We start from the raw sequence: 22128 nt of genomic DNA, 5'->3' as shown, positions 1-22128 counted from the left end.
TTCATAATAATTAAATTTCTTATAATTTAAAAAGTCTACATCTCAAGGAATTAGAAAAATAAAACAAACTAAGCCCAAAGTTAGCAGAAGGAAGAAAGTAGTAAAGATTAGAGCAGAAACAACTGAACTAGAGAAAAAGAAACGATTGAAAAGATTAACAAAAGTAAGAGCTGATTCTTTAAAAAGATAAACAAAATTGATAAATGTTTAGCTAGACTAACCAAGGAAAAAAGAGGACCCAAATCAATAAAATTATAAATGAAAAAGAAGACATTATAATGGACACTACAGAAATACAAAGGCTCATAAGAAGTTACCAAAAATAATTACACACCAAAAAACTGCACAACCCAGAAGAAATGGATACATTCTTAGAAACATATAACCTTCCAAGACTGAAATAAGAAAGAGAAAATCTAAACAAACCAATAATAACTAATATGATTGAATCAGTAATTAAAAATCTCCCAACAAAGAAAAGTCCAGGACCACATGGCTTCAATGATGAATTTTACCAAACATTTAAAGGAGAACACCAATCCTCAAACTGTATCAAAAAATTAAAGAAGAGGGGACACCCCCAAACTCATTTTATGAAACCAGCATTATTTTGATACCAAAATCAGATAGACACCACAATAAAGAAAAATAGAGGCCAGTGTCCCTGATGAAAACAGATGTAAAAATCTTCAACAAATTACTAACAAACCAAATTCAAGAGCACATTAAAAGGATCATACACCATAATCAAGAAGGATTTATCCTGGGATGCAAAGACAGCTCAACATATGCAAATAAATCAGCTATTTCTCACATTAGTAGAATGAAAGAGAAAAATCCTATCATCATCTCAACAGATGCAGATAAAACATCAGACAAAATTCAATATCCATTCCTGATAAAAACTCTTAATAAATTAGATACAGAAGGAGCATAACACCATAAGAAAGGTCATATTGACAAGCCCACAGCTGACATCATACTCAATGGTGGAAGTAGGGCTTTTCCTCTAAGATTAGAGACAAGGGTGCCCACTCTCAGTACTTCTATTCAACAAAGTACTAGAAGTCCTTGACAGAACAACCAGGCAAGGAAAAGGAATGAAAGAATACAATTGTCTTAATTTGCAGATGACATGATTTTACACATAAGAAAAATCCTAAAGACTCCATCAAAAAAAATCCTGCTAGAGCTAATTGACAAATTCAGCAAAATTGCAGGATACAAAATCAATACAAAAATCAGCAGCATTTCTATACACAAATAAATTATCTGAAAGAAGATAAAGCATATATCCCATCTATAATAGCATTAAAAACCATAAAATGCTTAGAAATAAACTTAACCAGGAAGGTGGAATTCTTCTAGGTTGAAAACTTTGAGACACTGATGAAAGAAATTGAAGAAGACACAAATAAATGGAAAGATATTCCATGTTCATGGATTGGAAGAGTTAATGTTGCTAAAATATTACTACCCAAAGCAATCTACAGATTCAATGCAATCCCCATCAAAATACCTATGGCATTTTTTTTATAATTAGAAAAAACAATCCTAAAATTCATATGGAGCCACAAGAGACCCCAAATAGGCAAAGCAATCCTGAGAAAAAACAAAGCAGGAGGCATCACACATCCTGTTTTCAAACTATATTACAAAGCTACAGTAATAAGAACAGTATGGTACTGACCTAAAACAGACACACAGGTCAATGCAACAAAATCGAGAGCCCAGAAACAAACCCATTATATGTGGTCAAACTAATATTTGACAGTGAGTCAAGAATACTCAATGCAGAAAAGACAGTGTCTTCAATAACTGGTGATTGGAAAATTGGGTATTCACATGCAAAGGAATGAAACTAGACCCCTATTTATACCACTCACAAAAGTCAACTCAAAATGGATAAAGACTTAAAAGTAAGACCTGAAACCATAAAATTCCTAGAAGAAAACACTGGGGAAAAGCTCCTTTACATGGTTCTTAGTAATTATTTTTTGGATCTGATACCTAAAGCACAAGCAACAAAATCAAAAATAAACAAGCAGATCACATCAAATTAAAAAGGTTCTGCCCAACAAAGGGAACCATCAGCAGAATGAAAAGATGACCTGCTGAATGAGAAGAAATACTGCAAATCACATATCTGATAAGGGGGTAATATGCAGAATGCACAGGAGCTCATATACCTCAATAGCAAAAAACCAAATAACCCAATTAAAATGGACAAAGGGCCTGGAAAGATTTTTCCAAAGAAGACACACAGATGCCCAACAGATACATGAAAACATGCTCAACATCACTAATCCTCAGGGAAACACAAATCAAAACCATAATGAGGTATCACTTCACACTTGTCAGAATGGCCACTATCCAAAAGACAAGAAACAAGTGCTGGCAAGGATGTGGGGCAAGGGGAGCCCTTCTATGCTACAGGTGGGAATATAAACTGGTGCAGCCTCTGTGGACAGCATATGGAGTTTCCTGCTAAAATTAAAAGTAGAAATACCATATAACCCAGCAATTCTATTTCTGAGTATTTACACAAAGGAAACCCATAAACCATTATGTCAAAGAGATCTCTGCACCTCTGTGTTCACTCAGCATTACTCAGAATAGCCAAGACCTGGAGTGTCTATCCACAGATGAACTGATAAAGATGAGGTGGTACATACATACAATGGAATACTATTCATCCATAAAAAAGGAGGAAGTCCTGCTGTTTGGAACAACATGGATGAACCTTAAGGGCATTATGCCAAGTGAAATAAGCCAGAGAAAGATACATACTGTATGATCTCACTTATATGTGGGATTAAAAAAAATCAAACTCATAGAAAATGAGATCATATTTGTGGTTACCTATGGTAAAGGGTGGGAGTCAGCTGGGGAACTGGAGGGAGGGGGTCAGAAAACACCCCCCCCCAGGTGTAGGGGTGCACCACACAGCATGATGACCACAGCTAAAACTGCTGTGTGGTATATTTGAGTGTTGTTCAGAAAGAAGAAGATCCTAGAAGTGCTCATCACATGGAAAAAAAATTTTTTTGAGATGCTGGATGTTAACTAAATTTATTGTGTTAGCATTTCACAATTTATGTATATAAATTCATTACACTGTATACCTTAAACTTATACAGTGCTGTATGTCAATTTACAGCTCAATGAGACTGAAAAAAGAATATAAAATAAAAATCAACGGCAAAAAAGCTAGTAGTTATTTTTCTCATTTGCTTTGAAGTGCAATAGTAATTCACGATCATAATAAAAACACTAATTGTACACACAGTCACTCCCCTAAATGCAACTTCTCAGAATTTAAAATGTATTTTTTCCATCCAGACCTTTTTCTATATTTTTACATCTCTAAATTTTTAAAAACAAAATGCTTTTATATTATGCCTACTGAGTGGCAACAGTTTGTTTTATTCAAGATATTATAAACATTTTTCTGTATCAATTATATAATATGCTTTATTCTTTTGAACAGCTACATAATGTTCTCTTATTCAGACATATCTTAATTTATGTAACCATTCTTTACTGATAGAAATTTGGAATATATAAACAATTTTTCTGAAACAAATAATGCTTCTGTGCATATCTTCTTGCAAGCCTGTCAGCTCATCTTTACTTCTCTCTTTTCCTAGAAATATAATTGCCAGGTCAGAGGTTGCGCATTTTAAACATCCTGATGGGTCAAGCCCATTGCCTTCTCGTTCAGCTATCTCCTCCCCAATAATGCTGTGTAACAAATAACCACATGCCTGACATCAAATAATGTGAGATAAGCACTTGTGTCTGGGCGGGCCTGGCTGGCTGGCCTGTGTATCAGCAGACAGGCTGGGTTGATGACATTGGGTGGCCGTGGCCAGGAGGTCTATGTCACTTTGCTTGGCGCACAGAATATTGCCCTCCAGCCTGAGCACATTCTACAGGTACCGGGAGAGGTGCAGGGTCAGGGCGACTCCAACCACACACCTTCCAGGTCCCTGCTGGCACTGTGCTGGGACCTGGGGCTGCCTCCAGCTGCACACCTGAGCTTTTACTAGGCACAGACCAGGGCCATGAGTAACAGGTGTTGAGTTACAGAGGGATGTAGGCCTGAGGATGGCTGTGTTATCTGCGACACCCTTCCAATATCAGATAAGAACATTTATTTCACTACAGGCTTATTAATGTTGGAATCAACTAAACATTTTTTTTTGCTAATCCAGTAGATCAAGAAAATCATATAGTCACTCCTTTAATTTTTATTTTCCACACTGCTAGTGAGTCATATTATTTCCATATGTATATTGACTGTATGTAGTTCTGTGAAATGCCTCTTTAGAATCTTTTCCTATTCTCTACTGCTTTCTTTTTTAAAAGATGTTAAGTATTTCTTTCAAAAAAACAAGGACTCAATTTTCCTTTTCTAGCCACTGTTTACCTCAGAAAAGAGGAGTAGAAGGTAAAAGTAAGTTTTTAGGTAATTCAAGCAAAAAAACCCCGCCACTTTGCCCTTTATTTACCAGCATAATGCAGGGCAAATTTTAATACAGGTTCTCTCTGACTTCTTCACTTCTCTGCTTCACTTTGTAGTTTAAGCAAGAAAAGTTAGATTGTTTCCATTGTACTTCAACTGAAGAATTTGCAAATAAAATATTACTCCAGTTTGTCCTTAACAAAACCAAAACCTGACTCTAGAAATTAATTCCACCTTTTCTGTTCTAAGAAGATGTTTCTAACAAAGCCTTTCTTACTTTTTTCATGTAAAACCTTCCCAGGCTTTTCATTTGGGTGTTGCTTTATAGCCATTTTGGCTGACCTAATATGAGTCAAGTTGGAGAAGAAAAAAATGGGTCTCAATTCAGCTCTGGTCCCAATGGCCTCCTCCAAACATCATCTCCTCTTCCAGGAGGTCAGGCACGACCCTGGCAAAAGAACATGTGGCCAGTAGTGGAAGGGCCGGTGATGTCAGGAAGGGTAGGAAGGAAGACAGGGTATTCCAATAAAAAGGGAACTGAAAATGATGAAACACAGTCATTATTTTCAGAGGCTAAAAAAATGAAAAAGAAATCCAGTTAAAATAATTAAGGTAAATTTTGGAGAAAGTGGCCACATGTAAAATAAATTTTTAAGAGTCACTAGTATGCCTACAAACTAGCAACAATGACTAATTAGGAAACATGGGAAGAGCAGAGTGGGTAGAAGGGTGCTACTGCTCTTGATAAGATCTGAAAACATAAAAGGCCTCAGAATATTTTAAAGAAAAAGGTGAATAGCACCTCAGAAAATTTTAAAGAAAAGGTGAATGTGCAGAAACTACAAAGCTCTTTTATGGGATATTCTGCAGAAAAAGCAGAATGTGCTCAGGCTGGAGGGCAATATACTATGAGCCAAACAAAGTAACATAGATTTCCTGGCCACAGCCACCCAATGTCATCAATAATGGCTAATAAAATCTTATTGGAGCAACATGCCTGCAGGAAGCAACTGTCACATGCAGACAACATACAAAAGAAGCTGCTTGAGGCCCAGGGTGAGAGGCCTACTGTCTGGGGAGCCACACCAGGGAATGATACTGCACCTCAGGCCCTCATTCCTAGCCATTGGGGTGGGGTTCCACACACTGAGTGGGGTGCACGGGCCCCCAGAGGCTGGTGGGAAGACCCTGCTCTTTGCCAACTAGACAGCAGAACCCGGGGAAACTGTGACCTCTGGTGACAGAGGGAACTCCAGGAGGGCAATCAGAGCGGGCCACCACTCCTGTGTGTATCTGAGCCACATATGTGGGGCAGACTCCAAGAACATTTGCTAAAGAGAGAACATCTCAGCCAAGACTCGTTCTGTGGCTCCATGATCCTCCCAGCTGAAACCAGCATCAGCACAGAGAAAATGAGCAGAATCCTGCATCTTCACAGCTTACAGTCTGGAATACCCAGGATCTCCAAAATAACCTTATCTGAAGACACACAAACAAAAAGCCCAGGGAGATGGAACACATCCTCCACAGAAGAGAGAGTAACTAATACAGAGCCTGAGATGACCTAGGTGGTGGCACTCACAGGCAGAGAGTCTAAAGTAGTGGTTATTACTATCCTCAGGAAATGAAACATGTTCGTGGAGAAATGGGGATGACAAAGAGATGAGGACAGAAAGCACAGCCTGAGGGACCTGGTGGGTGACAACAATCTTAGGCACATGACTGAAGAATGGGACAGAAAAGGCATCTGAAGAAATGATGGCTGAGGTTTTCCATCTCATCAAAGACACAGCTCTACAGTCAGGATGTTTTATAGACTCTGAGTGTCATGGACAAACTGGGGAAGCCAAACATGTAGACTAATCTCAAAAGTAACAAGAGAAACAAAGCACATTAAATATGGGGAATCATTCAATTATTGGCTGATGTTTCATTAAATGGAAAGCAAGTAATGAAAGAAAAAAAGCTGTCAACCCAGCGTGCTCTCTAGTGAAAATGTCTTCCAAGGCAAAATTGAGTCTATTTTTACAGAAAGGCAACTGGAAACTTGTTTCCAGTTCTGCTCTAAATTCACCACTTTATCCTAACAACAAATAAAAAGCTGGGCAGACTAAAAAATCAGCAACTCTTCTTGGATCCATGGAAAGGGTGGAGACACAGGACAAATCACTGCTCCCAAGACTGGAGACCCAGACAAGCACTGAACATGGAGGTATCCACTTACCTGAGCAGACTTACAGGCAGAAACCACCAGCACCAGGGAGGAAGCCTGAACCATGATTGACCAAGTGCAGCTGACTGCAGATAAGTCTATGAGTCAAAAACTCTGGGATACCAGACTACAGCTCCTGCAATATTGTGAGCTTTACCTCCAGGAACTAGCAGTTTCCCACAGTGAATATACAGGAAAAATCCCTCTGTGCTCCCAGCAGAAGCAGGAGAAGGAACCAGTTTGAATCCTGTGGGATGGCAGGGGAGGTCAGGTGGACCCTGTATAACTAGTTCCCCTGTCGCCCTAAGGGAAGGACAAAAGCTGAGAAGCACCATGAAGATCACAGCCCAGAGGCACTAAATGACTGAGACCTCATCCCCGTAATGTAAGCACATCCCTCCCCAAGCCTTGTTGTGTCACTAAAGGCCAGTTCCAGTGATCCAGTAACCATGTCCAGGTTTCTAGAAATGATCACAAAGCACACTGCAAGGCAAAAACACACAGAGACAAAACAAGCATCAGAACCAGACATAGCAGGGACTTTGGAATTATCAGAAAGAGAATCTAAAACAACAGTGATCAGCATGCTATGGATTCTGATGGATAAACAGACACAGCCAAGCAGAGATGGGCAATGTAAGCAGAAGATAATAGTTCTAAGAGAACCAAAAACAATGCTAGAGATCCAAGCTAACAGAAATGAGAATGCCTTCGATGGGTTTTCAATATATCTGTCTGTGTCTCCCACTCTCTGTCCCTGTCTCTCGGTCTTTGTCTCCTTCTCTCTGTTCTTGTTTGTTTTCTAAATTCCTGAGATTCCAAGAAATCTCTGTCAAAACTCTGGCAGACCACAAGTTGAGGATCAAAGACTTCAGTGAACAAATCAACAGGGAGTGCAGTCTTTGAAATAACTGTTTGGGAAAGAATACTGGGGCAAAATACAGTAACCAAAGTGGGAACTTCACTAAGAGGTTCAACAACAGGTTTGAGCAAACAGAAGACTCAATCAGCAAATGAAGTCTAAGACAGTGAGCATCTGAGAGTCCAAAGGTGCAGAAAGAAAAGAGAATGAAGGAAGGTGAACAGAACCCAGAGCCCTGGAGAAGCATCACTGAGGAACCAATGTGTATGGCGGGGTGGTTCCTGTAAGGAGGGGCAGAGAGAGGGGAAGGGGCTAAAAGGACACTTGAAGAATTGATGGCCACAGATGTCCTTAATTTGATGAAAGACATGAACCCACAGATCCAGCTGGTCAATGGACTCAGAGAGATCTGTGAGACACATTATAATGAACTGTGCAGATGAAGATAGAGGACGTTACAGCCACAAGAGATGGCCATCCAAGGCACCCTCAAAAGATCAACAGCCAACTTCTCATCAGAAACCTTGAGGCCAAAAGATGGGGGTTGACATATTTAAGTGCTGAAAGAAAAAAGCTATCAGCAGAAAATTCTGTATCTGGCAAAACTTTCTATTAAAAATGAGGGGAAATAAGATACTCCCAGAGAAACAAACTCTGTGGGAGTTAGTTCCACTAGGCTGCCCTACAGCAATGCCAAAGCGCATCCTCCGGCTGAGACAGATGTGAAGCCTCCCAGTGAGGGTACATGTGGGCAGGTACACAATCAGGTGTGAGTACAGGAGGGTTTTTGTTAAGTTTATGGCCCGTATTATTGGGCACAAAGGCATAAGGATATATTTTGTAACAGCAACATAAACAGGAGGACAGAATTTATAGGAGCAGTTCTGTGTGCTTTTGAATATGAATTGGTGACAACTCAAAATAGATTGTTTTAAATTTAGGATGTTAAACATCATCCCCATGGTAACCACAAAGAAAATATCTTTAAAAATATACACACAAAAGGAAATGAAAAGGGACTCAAATAGTTACTATAAAAAGGATTAACTAATCACAAAAGAAGGCAGTAAAGAGGTCATAAGGGGAAAAAAGGCATGAGACACATAGAGAGCAAACACCAGAAAGGCAGGAGTGAGCTGTTTCTCATCAGCAATTACTTTAAACTCTCTAATCAAAAGGCAGAGATGAGTGGAATGGATCAAAAATCATGATCCAACTGTATGTAGTCTATATGAGATTCCCTTGAGATCTAAAACACAAGTGGAATGAAGTGGAACAATATTCCACACAAATGGAAACCAGGAGGGAGCCAGGGGATATACTAACATTGGGCAAAATAGACTTTAACTAAAAGACTGCTAAAAGTGACAAAAAAACAATCACTATATATTAACACATACATTAAACAACAGAGCCCAGAATATATGAAGCAAGCACTCATAGCGAGGAAGGGTGAGAAGCTGTTACACATAAACAGCCAGAGCTTCACTTCCATACACCAAATACAAGGATGGACAGATGGTGTAGACAGAAGACCAGTAGGAAGAGAGGACTTGATGGATCTGAGCCACTATGTGCAAACACATGAACACTCCACTCAACGACAAGACACAGACTTCTCAACTGCACACAAAGCATTCTCAAGGATAGAGCACAAAACAAGTCTCAATAAATTAGGAGAACTGGAATCATACAAAGATCTGATCACAATGAAATGAAGATAGAATCAATAATGAAAGGAAAACTGTAAAATTCACAAATATGTGGTAAACAGCATAGACTTAAACAACCAATGGGTCAAAGAAGAAATCACAAGGGAAATGAGAAAGTACTGGAGATGAATGGAAAAATGAACAATATACCAAAACTTATGAGATAAAAAAATGGCAGTGCTCAGAGGAAATTTATAGCTATAACTTCTACATTGAAAAAGAAGAAAGATCTCAGGGAAATGTTAATCAAGCCACAGTGAGACACCACCTCACACCAGTCCTAATGCTCATCGTGAAGACAAGAAATAATAAGTGTTAGTGAGGATCCAGGGAAAGGGAGCCCTTCTACACTGCAGGTGGGAGTGTAACCAGTGCAGCCACTGTGGAGAACAGTGTGGAGGCTCCTCAAAAAACTAAAAATAGGATTATGGAAAAAAAGATGGCAGTATGAGAAGTGAGGAAGAAACCTTCTCCCAAAAGCACATATAACACAAAAGTATAGCAAATACAACTAATCCTGAAAGAGTGACCTGAAGAATGGTACAGACTGCCCACACCTGGGAAAAAGAGAAGACCTCACAGAAAAGGGTAAAGTAGCAAAGCCATGATCCAGCAGGAACCAAGACTTCCCTCCACCCCAGCTCATAGGTGGGAGGAAGAGAAATGGAGCAGGGTTAGGGAGGAAAAGCCCAGGACTGTTAAACACCCACCCCTGGAGATCTCCTCCAGAAGCACGAACCCACATTACATGGTGATCTAGAGATTAGAGGGTTTGGAAAGCAAAGACAGGTGGAATACTTCGAGAGAATGAGATTCCAGCCACTTACGGAAAACAGGTACCCACAACTAGACACTCTGGGACAAAAGAAAGTTAGGAATTTTGAAAGACTTCCCAACAGTGAAAGGTGTACTAAAGGGGCAAGGATTATACAGGGCTTGCTGCTCAGGAGAAAGAAAAGATGGACAAAATTTGTCCCTGCACACTCAGCCCATCAGGTTGGGAACATTCAGGAGCTTCAGGGCTTCATTCCCCTGGCTGGCAATGCAGCCCTGATGTACTGCATTGAGATATGCAGCCTGCCTATCTTTCCTCCCACCAGGTATCAGTCTGCACAGCTGCTGCCCCTGCCATTGCTCCAGGTCAGTTGGAGAGCGGTCCTGCCTACAGCAGCTACAGAGGCATAATGCAGAGGCTCCTCCCTGCACTCAGTCCCCCACTGGATCTGACAATGGAGGAAAGCACTGCAGTTGGGAAGCAGGAAAGACCTCTTTCCTCCCAACAGGCACTGGTGCCGCTCACCTGCAACCCCCACCATTGCTCCAGGTGCTCAGCAGATCCAGAGAAGGCAGAGCTTCTGGGCACTACAAGACATCACATACACAAAGTTATAATTCCATAGTAAGCATTAGAAATATGAAACAACAGAAGAATCTTCTACAAACCATAATACAACAAACATCAGAAAGAGGGCTGAGTGAAACTGAAATCACCAATCTTCTTGATAAAGATTTCAAAATAAATATCATAAACATACCCATAGAGTTACAGAAAAATATTCAAGATCTGAGGGAGGACTTCAAGAAGAGACAGAAATGTTGAAAAAATATAGCATCTGAAATGAAACATACAGTGGAGGAGTTTAAAAGCAGACTAGATGAGGTAGAGGAGACAGTAAATGAAGTAGAAATTAGAGAACAGGAATACAAAGAAGCTGAGGTACAGAGAGAAAAAAGAATCTTTAGGAATGAAAGAATAATAAGAGAACTGTGCAACCAACCCAAATGGAACAATGATCACATTATAGGGGCACCAGAAGAAGAAGGAAGAGAAAAAAGGATAGAAAGTGTTTTTGAGGAGATAATTGCTGAAAATTCCCCCAATCTGGGGAAGGAGATAGTCTTTCAGGGCATGGAGGTGCACAGATCCCTCAACATAAGGGACCTTAGGAAGATAACACCAAGGCATATAATAAAGTGTCAAAGATCAAGGAAAAGGACAGACTTTTAAAAGCAACCAGAGAGAGAAAAAAGATCACATACAAAGGAAAACCAATCAGGCTATCATCAGACTTCTCAACAGAAACCTTATAGGCCAGAAGAGAAAGGCATGTTATATTTAATGCAGTGAAGCAGAAGGGCCTTGAACCAAGAATACTCTATCTGATAAATTTAAATAATCATTTAAATTTGAAGGAGTGATGAAACAATTTTCAGATAAGCAAAAGCTGAGAGAATTTACTTTCCACAAACTGTCTCTACAGTGCATGTTGGAGGGAATGCTCTAGATGGAAGTGTTCCTAAAGCTAAAGAGCTGTCACCAGAGGAAATAAAACCATAGTAAAGAATATAGACCAATTAATTACTAAGCAGATGCAAAATCAAATCAACTACCCACAAAGTCAGTCAAGGGATAGATAAAGAGTATACTATATGATACCTACTATATAAAGACTGGAGGAGGAAGAAAAAGGAGGGAAAAAAAGAACCTTTAGATTGTGTTTGTAATAGCAAACTAAGCGAGTTAAGTTGAACCATGAATCTAAAGCCTGCAATGGCAATAAGTACATACCTATGGATAATCACCCTAAATGTAAATGGTCTGAATGCACCAAACAAGAGACACAGAGTCATTGAATGGATAAAAAAACAAGACCTGTCTATATGCTGCCTACAAGAGGCTCACTTCAAACCCAGGGACATATACAGACTGAAAGTAAAGGGATAGAAAATTATATTTTATGCAACTAATAGGGAGAAAAAAGCAGGAGTGGCAGAACGTGTATCAGACAAAATAGACTTCAAAACAAAGTAAGTAACGAGACAAAGAAGGACATTACATAATGATAAAGGGGTCAGTCCAACAAGAGGATATAACCATTATAAATATCTAGGCATCCAACATAGTAGTAGTACCTACATATGTGAAACAAATACTAACAGAAATAAAGGGGGAAACAGAATGCAATGTATTCATTTTAGGAGACTGCAACACACCACTCACTCCAAAAACAAATCAACCAGACAGAAAATAAGTAAGGAGACAGAGGCACTGAACAACATATTATTTATTTTCTCAAAGAACCAGCTCCTGCTTTCATTGATTCTTTCTATTGTTGTATTTTCTTGATTTTATTTATTTCTGCTCTAATCTTTATTATGTTCCTTAACAGACATCTATAAAACACTCCATCCAAAAGCAACAGGATACACATTCTTCTCAAGTGCAAATGGAACATTTTCAAGAATAGATCATATTCTAGGCCACAAAAAGAGCCTCAGCAAATTCAAAAAGACTGAAATTGTACCAACCAGATTCTCAAACCACAAAGGTATGAAACTAGAAATAAATTACACAAAACAAAAAAGCCCACAAACACACGGAGGCTTAACAACATGCTCCTAAATAATCAATGGATCAATGACCAAATAAAAACAGAGATCAAGCAATATATGGAGACAAATGACAACAATAATTGAACACTGCAAAATCTGTGGGAAGTAGCAAAGACTGTGCTAGGAGGGAAGTATATTGCAATACAGGCCTACCTCAGGAAAGAAGAACAATGCCATATGAACAGTCTAAACTCCCAATTAACAAAACTAGAATTAGAAGAACAAATGAGGCCCAAAGTCAGTAGAAGGAGGAACATAATAAAGATTAGAGCAGAAATAAATAAAATCAAGAAAATACAACAATAGAAAGAATCAATGAAAGCAGGAGCTGGTTCTTTGAGAAAATAAATAAAATAGATAAACTCCTAGCCAGACTTGTCAAGAAAAAAAGACAGTCTATACAAATAAACAGAACCAGAAATGAAAAAGGAAAAATCACTATGGACACCACAGGAATACAAAGAATTATTAGAGAATACTATGAAAAATTATATGCTAACATACTGGATAACCTAGAAGAAATGCGCAACTTTCTAGAAAAATACAACCTTCCAAGGCTGACCCAGGAAGAAACAGAAAATCTGAACAGACCAATTACCAGCAATGAAACTGAATTGGTTGTCAAAAAACTACCTAAGAACAAAACTCCTGGACCAAACAGCTTCACTGCTGAATTTTATCAAACATTTAGTGAAGACCAAATATCCATCCTCCTTAAAGTTTTCCAAAAGTAGAAGAGGAGGGAATACTTCCAAACTCATTCAATGAGGCCAGCAGCACTCTAATATCAAAACCAGACAATGACACCACAAAATAAGAAAATTACAGGCATAAAACCCACAGGGCATAAATCTGCAAAGAAGTAAAAAGCTAACCTCTTCAAACAATATTGCTTCTCTCTCACCAACTTTACATTTCCCTGTCTGGCCCCAGAAGATGACTGGTTAGCCAGAGACGGGTAAGATTCCTCAAGGGAGGAACAACCTAAGACAGGCACAGTCACAGGGGGGCCATCAGGTGATAAATTGGGGATCAACAGAGGTTAGGCTTAGAACCTCACCCCCCCTGTTTTGAGAGAAATCTTCTGCATCCGTGGATGTTTTGTTGCCCTTGTCTAGCTTGGATTAATACATAGCTTATAGGCACACACCAGATCATCTAAATTTGCTTTCTTACAGCACTAAACTATGTTTTCTACCTTTATCTTGCATCTACCTACCACTTCAGCATTTTATTAATAATAATAATAATAATAATAATAAGGGAGAAATGTGGGATTCACATATAAATCAAGTATAAAAATCAAATGAATATTCATATTTGACCTGATTATTTATAGTTCATAAAGCGTGATCAAAACTGAAAGTTTCTGTGACGACTGTCCTTGTACTGTTCACCATGTAAGAACTTATTCACTATGTAAGAATTTGTACACCATTTAAGAACTTGTTCATTGTGCTTCAGAAGATCCAAGACTGATGAGAATTAGACTTGGTGTGGATTAATGATTGTGCATTGAGTCCCCTGTACAGAATTTTATTGTTGTTAACTGTTAACAACCATTGATCAATAAATATGAGAGATGCCCTCTCAAAAAAAAAAAAGAAAATTACAGACCAATAACCCTGATGAACATACATGCAAAAATACTCAACAAAATATTAGCAAATCAAATTCAAAAATACATCAAAAAGATCATCCATCATGATCAAGTAGGATTTATTCTAGGGATGCAAGGATGGTATAATATTTGAAAATCCATGATCATCCACCAGATCAACAAAAAGAAGGATAAAAACCACATAATCATCTCCACTGATACTGAAAAAGCATTCGACAACATTGAACATCCATTCATGATAAAAACTCTCAACAAAATGGGTATAGAGGGCAAGTACCTCAACATTATAAAGGTCATATATGACAAACCCACAGCCAACATCATACTTAACAGCAAGAAGCTGAAATCTTTTCCTCTAAGAGTGGGAACAAGACAAGGATGCCCACTCTCCCCAACTTTTAGTCAACATAGTACTGGAGGTCCTAGCCACAGCAATCAGGCAACACAAAGAAATGAAAGGCATCCAGATTGGTAAGGAAGAAGTTAAACTGTCGCTGTTTGCAGATGACATGATACTGTACATAAAAGACCCTAAAGAATCCACTCCAAAACTACTAGATAATTCAGCAAAGTTACTGGATAGAAAATTAATACACAGAAATCTTTTGCATTCCTATACACTAATGATGAACTATCAGAAAGAGAAATAAGGAAAATAATTCCATTCACAATTGAATCAAAAAGAATAATATACCTAGGACTAAACCTAACCAAGGAAGTGAAAGACCTATACCCTGAAAACTACAAGACAGTCATGAAAGTAATTAAAGAAGATACCAATAAATGGAAACACATCCTGTGCTCATGGATAGGAAGAATTAATATTGTCAAAATGGCCATCCTGCCTAAAGCAATCTACAGATTCAATGCAATCCCTATCAAAATAACAACAGCATTCTTCAACGAACTAGAGAAAATGGTTCAAAATTCATATGGAACCACAAAAGACCCTGAATAGCCAAAGCAATCCTGAGAAAGAAGGATAAAGCTGGGGGGATTATGCTCCCCAACTTCAAGCTCTACTACAAAGCCACAGTAATCAAAACAATTTTGTACTGGCACAAGAACCGACCCATAGATCAATGGAACAGAATAGAAAGCCCAGATATAAACCCACACATACATGGCCAATTAATATATGATAAAGGAGCCATGGACATACAATGGGGAAATGACAGCCTCTTCAACACCTGGTGTTGGCAAAACTGGACAGCTACATGTAAGAGAATGAAACTGGATTATTGTCAAACTGCATACACAAAAGCAAACTTGAAATGGATCAGAGATCTGAATGGAAGTAATGAAACCATAAAACTCTTAGAAGACAACATAGGCAAAACTCTCTTAGATATAAACATGAGCAACTTTTTCCTGAACACATCTCCTTGGGCAAGGGAAACAAAAGCAAAAATTTTTTAAATGGGACTATGTCAAACTAAAAAGCTTCTGTACAACAAAGGACACCATCATCAGAACAAAAGGCATCTTACAGTATGGGAGAATATATTTGTAAATGACATATCCGATAAGGGGTTAACATATAAAATATATAAAGAACTCACATGCCTCAACACCCAAAAAGCAAAGAACCCAATTAAAAAATTGGTGGAGGATATGAACAGACAATTCTCCAAAGAAAAAATTCAAATGACCAACAGGCACATGAAAAGATGCTCCACGTCGCTAATCATCTGGAAAATGCAAATTAAACCCACAATTAGATATCACCTCACACCAGTTAGGATGGCCAACATCAAAAAGACTAAAAACAACAAATGCTGGCGAGGATGCGGAGAAAGGGAAACCCTCCTACAGTGCTAGTGGGAATGTAAGCTAGTTCAACCATTGTGGAAAGCAGTATGAAGGTTCCTCAAAAAACTCAAAATAGAAATACTATTTGACCCAGGAATTCCACTCCTAGGAATTTATCCAGAGAATATAATTTCTGATTCAAAAAGACATATGCACCTCTTTGTTTATTGCAGCACTATTTACAATAGGTAAGATATGGAAGCAACCTAAGTGTCCATCAGTAGATGAATGGATAAAGAAGATGTGGTACATATACACAATGGAATACCACTCAGCCATAAGAAAGAAAGAAATTCTGCAATTTGCAACAACATGGATGGAGCTGAAAGATATGCTCAGTGAAATAAGCCAGGTGGAGAAAGACAAATGCCAAATGATTTCCCTCATTTGTGGAGTATAACAACAAAGCAAAAATAAAGAAACAAAACTGCAGCAAACGCACAGACTCCAAGAAGGGACTAGCGGTTACCAAAGGGGAGAGGTGGGGGAAGGAGAGGGGGGGAGGGAGGGAGGGAGAAGGGGATTGTGGGATATCATGATTGGTGCACATGGTGTGTGTGGGGTCACAGGGAAGACAGTGTAGCTCAGAGAAGACAAATCGGGAATCTGTAGCATCTTACTACACTGATGGACAGTGGCTGCAATGGGGTCCAGAGGGGGGACTTGATAATATGGGTAAATGTAGTGACCACATTGTTTTTTCATGTGAAACCTTCATGAGAGTGTATATCAATAACACCTTAATTTTAAAAATGCCATTTATAGTAGCAATTAAGAGTCACCTAGCAACTGTCATGGACCTTGAACCTCAGCCTCTGTTTCTGGCTCAGACCTGCTCTCTGTCTTTGCATGTGGGAAGGCCAAATGCCCCCTTTAATGCTATTTCTTGTACCTTTGAACCTGCATTTGGCATAACACATGTAGGTTAGCACTAGCAATATAAAGACAGCATGTTCTTAGGTTTTATTGCTCATACTGAACTATTTAGTTCACAAATACAGGAAAACATCCTATACATAATTGGAGTAAATATCTTAGCTTCTCTCCATATTGAAATGTTGGTTGTAGCATGACTGTGTCTTTATTATTGCTGGAGTAAAATTCTGCCATAATTAACGATGGCTACAAAGACAGCTAATTTTCCGTAGAAACGCAATGATTAAGACCTTCCAAATAGCCAAATAAAGAAGGGAAAAAACTGCAAGTTAGTGTAAGTATTAATGGAATGCATTAATTTAGGAGAACATTGTCATTTTTGAACCAAAAAATGTTCCTAAGACTTAACGTAATTATACCAACAACACTGGGTGTGAGCTTATGTAATCACTCTGGACATCATCATAGAACTGTTTGGAACAGGAGCGCTCATTACATTAAACAAAATAATTTTTAAAACCTGCACTTAATTTCCAGTTACTTCAATTTCCTTTAAACCATGAGATCTTTGAGAAAAATGACTGGGAATTCTTCACATCTCAAGAAGATGAATTAAAGGTTTATTGTCAAGTTTTCCACTTCAGAATTTCTCTAGGAGAAGAAATGTAGTCAATAGGTACATTTAAAAATATGCAGATGAAAGTCTTAGAGAAGAAAATGACATACCTCCAAAATACCCTCCTTTCCCCTCACATGCTTGAAAATGAGAACATTACAAGCTGGTGCGTTAGTGGCTGCGGGAGCAACATCATCGTTGCCAGTTCTCAGCACTGACTGTTTCTGCATTATATTTTCAAGCAACATTTTGATATCACAATTTTTAGTGTAAAACTTAAAAGTATTTTACATAAAATAAATTTTCTGATAAGGTGCTATGTTTATCCGCATGTTTCAGATATTTTTTAGCTTTCTGATATTCAGCTTTGACAATGGCTTTAGCCAAATATCTATTTTGACACTTGGCTATTTGGTATTTCATGAAAATATATTTGGTGTACTTCTAGCAATTAAGTAAAAATGTACCTAAAATATTATTTTCCACACTGTTATGGAGAATATTTTGAAACTTATTTGAAAACCACTAAAGAATGCCTTAAAATAGAGATATATATGCATGACTAGAAGACTCAAGATCATAAAGATGTTATTTTCCCCCAAAGTGTTATATAGATCCAGTGTGGTATTAATCAAAATCCCAATAGGGATTTCTGTGAAATTTGATGAGCTAATAAGAAAATTTCTATGGAAGGGGCAAAGAGCCAAGAACAGCTAAGACACTTCTGAAGATTTGCTCAATATGGAGACTTGTGAAGCCACAGTTACCCCAGTGTGGCCATGTTGGTTCACAGACAGACTGATGGAACAGAAAATGAGCTCAGAAATAGACCTGTATGTACATGTCAACTTGAAATTTTGTAATCTGCAAATATTAATTCCTATTGATGAGTAGAATAAAAAAAGAAATTATCTGAGCCATAAGAAATGCAGGAATTTAATTTAATTAGTAAAGAATACACCCCAAGGAAACAGAAGCCCCTAAATACAAGCCCTTTGCCTTACCTTATGTCCCACTAACTGGGAGGTTGCCTTTTATTACAGTTAATTTGCCAATGTGATAACCACCCCACAAGTAAATTCATATATCATACTTGCAGGAGTCAAAATACTGTAATGAACAGCATATGCTGTGCTTTAAGTGAATGGGTTTTTAGTAGGTTTATCTTTTTTGGACCAGCCTTAGCCACAGGATCACGGCAGATTTAAAGCTGAAGCCAGGTAAAAGCCAGTTTTTTATGAAAAGAGAAAAACTATGCAGCAAAGGTTTAAAATCACACAGAACTGATGGATTTTATTGTGTACATCTAAGGAGGTGAACTTTATGAGATCTCAGGGTTAGTATTTTTGGTCTGTGACTATTGCTTTAATGATCTTCCTGTTTTGCGCTCCACGCTGGCATACTATGCCTACACTCCTTCCTGGAGCACAGAGCCCACTGGCCACCCAGCTGCACCCAACGCTGCGGCGGTTGGGGAGTGGGAAGCAGGAGGGGCGGCAGAGCCAATCTGCGGAGAGATGTGGGGATTGGGGTGGCTGATGGACATGTGGTGCAACTCATGCCTTTAGGCGAAGCATCTACGATAGTGAACATAACTAGCCTCCTGTTAAAATGCAGTGTACGTGCATGTGCACAGTCATGCATGCTCACACACTCATAGGGTCTCTATCAGGCATTTGTCATAAGATTCGTGGTTATTTTTTGTGGTCTATGAGATTTTATTTTATTCTTGTGTGTCTACTTGTAATTTCTAAATGTTCTATCTTACATCTTACAGATGTGGAACCGTGCAGTATTAGCCCTTTTGGGATGGCTTTCTCACCTGGCACGCTGTCCTCAGGTCTGTCCACTGCTGCCTTTTTTAAGGCTGAAGAATATCCCTAAGCGGAGCTCCTGGAGGCCATGTAGCTCTTTAAGATCACTGTTCCTTCAGGGTGCATTTGTGCTTCTGGCACAAGAGGGTGGTCTGCAAGGTCTGCCTGGGGAGCCCAAACTCAAGGGTACATCATCGTAGGAGGGTGGCAGGGGTGAGGCCCCATGCTTGGCACATGTCAGGGTTCAGGACAGACGTGGCCCCTCATTGTCAGTAGAGCCACCTCACTTCACTGACCCACGGGTGGGATGACTCCCTGTGTCAGGTCCACGATAAAACAGGACTTACCCCTGGAGGCCACTTAGTCTTTGAGCATTTCCATTATCATCTGCAAAAGAAATCAATAGAAACCAAGTGATTAGCTTTACCCAACAGGAGAGGCCTACACGGGGACAGCCACCGTGGTGCAACCTGAGGACCCTGAGCAGGCAGAGCTGCATGCCCCGCCATGTATACCTGGCCCCACCGTTGAAGCCATGTCCATGCAATCCCAGAGTCTAGGACAGCATTTGTCTCAAATAAGTGGCATGGCTTTAAAATACCTGTGCAAGTCTCATTCTCCACTCAGCTTTCACTTAAAAATCAGTAAAATACTCTCCAAATAGGCTCACTTGGAAGTTTGATCAAGAAAGAGGTTATCGAGAAGGCGGAGCCAAGATGGCGGCGTGAGTAGAGCAGTGGAAATCTCTTCCCAAAAACACATAGAGCTATGAAAATATAACAAAGAAAAATCTTCCTAAAATAGAGACCACAGGACACAGGACAACATCCAGAACACATCCACACCTGCAAGAACCCAGCGCCTTGCGAAGGGGGTAAGATACAAGCCCCGGCCTGGCGGGACCCGAGCACCCTCCCCCCGGCTCCCAGCGGGTGGAAAGAAACCGGAGCGGTTTTTTTTTTTTGGCGAGTGCTTTTTGGAAGCCTTAAAGGGACAGGGACCCCGTTCCTAGGGAGGCAGGGTGGCGGGACTGGTGAGTGGGTGCCTGGGACCGGCACTTGAGGATGCAGGAAATCGCGCATTTTTCCCCTTTTTTTTTCTCTTTTTGGTGAGTGCTTTTCGGAAGCCTTAAAGGGACAGAGACCCCGGTGCTAGGGAGGAAGGGCGGCGGAACTGGTGAGCAGGTGCCTGGGACCGGCGCCTGAGGACAAAGAATATCCCACGTTTTTCCCTGCGGGACCGGTGGGCGGGTGCCTGAGACCGGCACCTGAGGACGGAGGAAATCGCGCGTTTTCCCCTTTTTTTTTTCTCTTTTTGGCGAGTGCTTTTTGGAAGCCTTAAAGGGACAGGGACCCTGGTGCTAGGTAGGCAGGGAGGTGGGACTGGTGAGCAGGTGCCTGGGACCGGGGCCTGAGGACAAAAAAAAATCAAGTGTTTTTTCCTTATATTTTATTTTATTTTTTTTCTGTTCCCTCTCTCACTGTTGCTGTTGTTGTTTTGGTTTGGAGAGTGCTTTTTGGAAGTCTTAAAGGGGCAGGACAGGTCACTTAGACCAGAGGCAAGGAATCTGGGGATCTCTGGGCACTCTAACCCCCTGGGCAGCATGGAGCACAGAGGCCCCATACGGAGATAAATAGGCTCCCAGCCGCTCCCCCTCCAACGGGGCTCCACCATTTTGGAGGAGCAGCCCCAGCCAGGCCACGCCCACAGGAACAGCGGAGATAAACCCCATAGCAACTGGGCAGGAAGCAGAAGCCCTGTCTGCACACAGCTGCCCAGCACAAGCCACTAGAGGTCGCTATTCTCCCAGGTGAGGAAGGCCACAAACCAACAAGAAGGGAAGCTCTTCCAGCGGTCACTTGTACCAGCTCTGCACACTATCTCTATCACAATGAAAAGACAAAACTACAGGCAGACAAAGATCACAGAGACAACACCTGAGAAGGAGACAGACCTAACCAGTCCTCCTGAAAAAGAATTCAAAAGAAAAATCATGAACATGCTGACAGAGATGCAGAGAAAAATGCAAGAGCAATGGGATGAGATGCAGAGAAAAATGCAAGAGCAGTGGGATGAAGTCTGGAGGGAGATCACAGATGTCAGGAAGGAGATCACAGAAGTGAAACAATCCCTGGAAGGATTTATAAGCAGAATGGAAAGATGCAAGAGGCCATTGAAGGAATAGAAGCCAGAGAACAGGAACGTATAGAAGCTGACATAGAGAGAGATAAAGGGATCTCCAGGAATGAAACAACACTAAGAGAACTATGTGACCAAGCCAAAAGGAATAATATTCGTATTATAGGGATATCAGAAGAAGAAGAAAGAGGAAAAGGGATAGAAAGTCTCTTTGAAGAAATAATTGCTGAAAACTTCCCCAAACTGGGGGAGGAAATAATCGAACAGACCATGGAATTACACAGAACCCCCAACAGAAAGGATCCAAGGAGAACAACATCAAGACACATAGTAATTAAAATGGCAAGGATCAAGGACAAGGAAAAAGTTTTAAAGGCAGCTAGAGAGAAAAAGGTCACCTATAAAGGAAAACCCATCAGGCTAACATCAGATTTCTCGACAGAAACCCTACAGGCCAGAAGAGAATGGCATGATATACTTAATGCAATGAAACAGTAGGGCCTTGAACCAAGGATACTGTATTCAGCACGACTACCATTTAAATATGATGGCGGGATTAAACAATTCCCAGACAAACAAAAGCTGAGGGAATTTGCTTCCCAC

General features: G+C 39.9%; 1 long non-coding RNA gene across 1 annotated transcript in view; it reads right to left on the bottom strand.

Moving 5' to 3' along the window:
• Positions 1-19792, bottom strand: part of LOC140845228 (uncharacterized) — a 28480-nt gene extending 8688 nt beyond the window's left edge. Inside the window, exon 1 of the long non-coding RNA XR_012124002.1 lies at positions 19395-19792. This is a non-coding gene — a long non-coding RNA (uncharacterized lncRNA). The remainder of the gene's footprint in view (positions 1-19394) is intronic.
• Between the last annotated feature and the right edge of the window lie 2336 nt (positions 19793-22128).

This window comes from Manis javanica, chromosome 2 (assembly GCF_040802235.1).
Source record: "Manis javanica isolate MJ-LG chromosome 2, MJ_LKY, whole genome shotgun sequence".
NCBI classification, from domain to species: domain Eukaryota; kingdom Metazoa; phylum Chordata; class Mammalia; order Pholidota; family Manidae; genus Manis; species Manis javanica.
The sequence above is the reverse complement of the archived record's forward strand: the minus strand, read 5'-3'. Positions and strand labels throughout refer to the sequence as shown.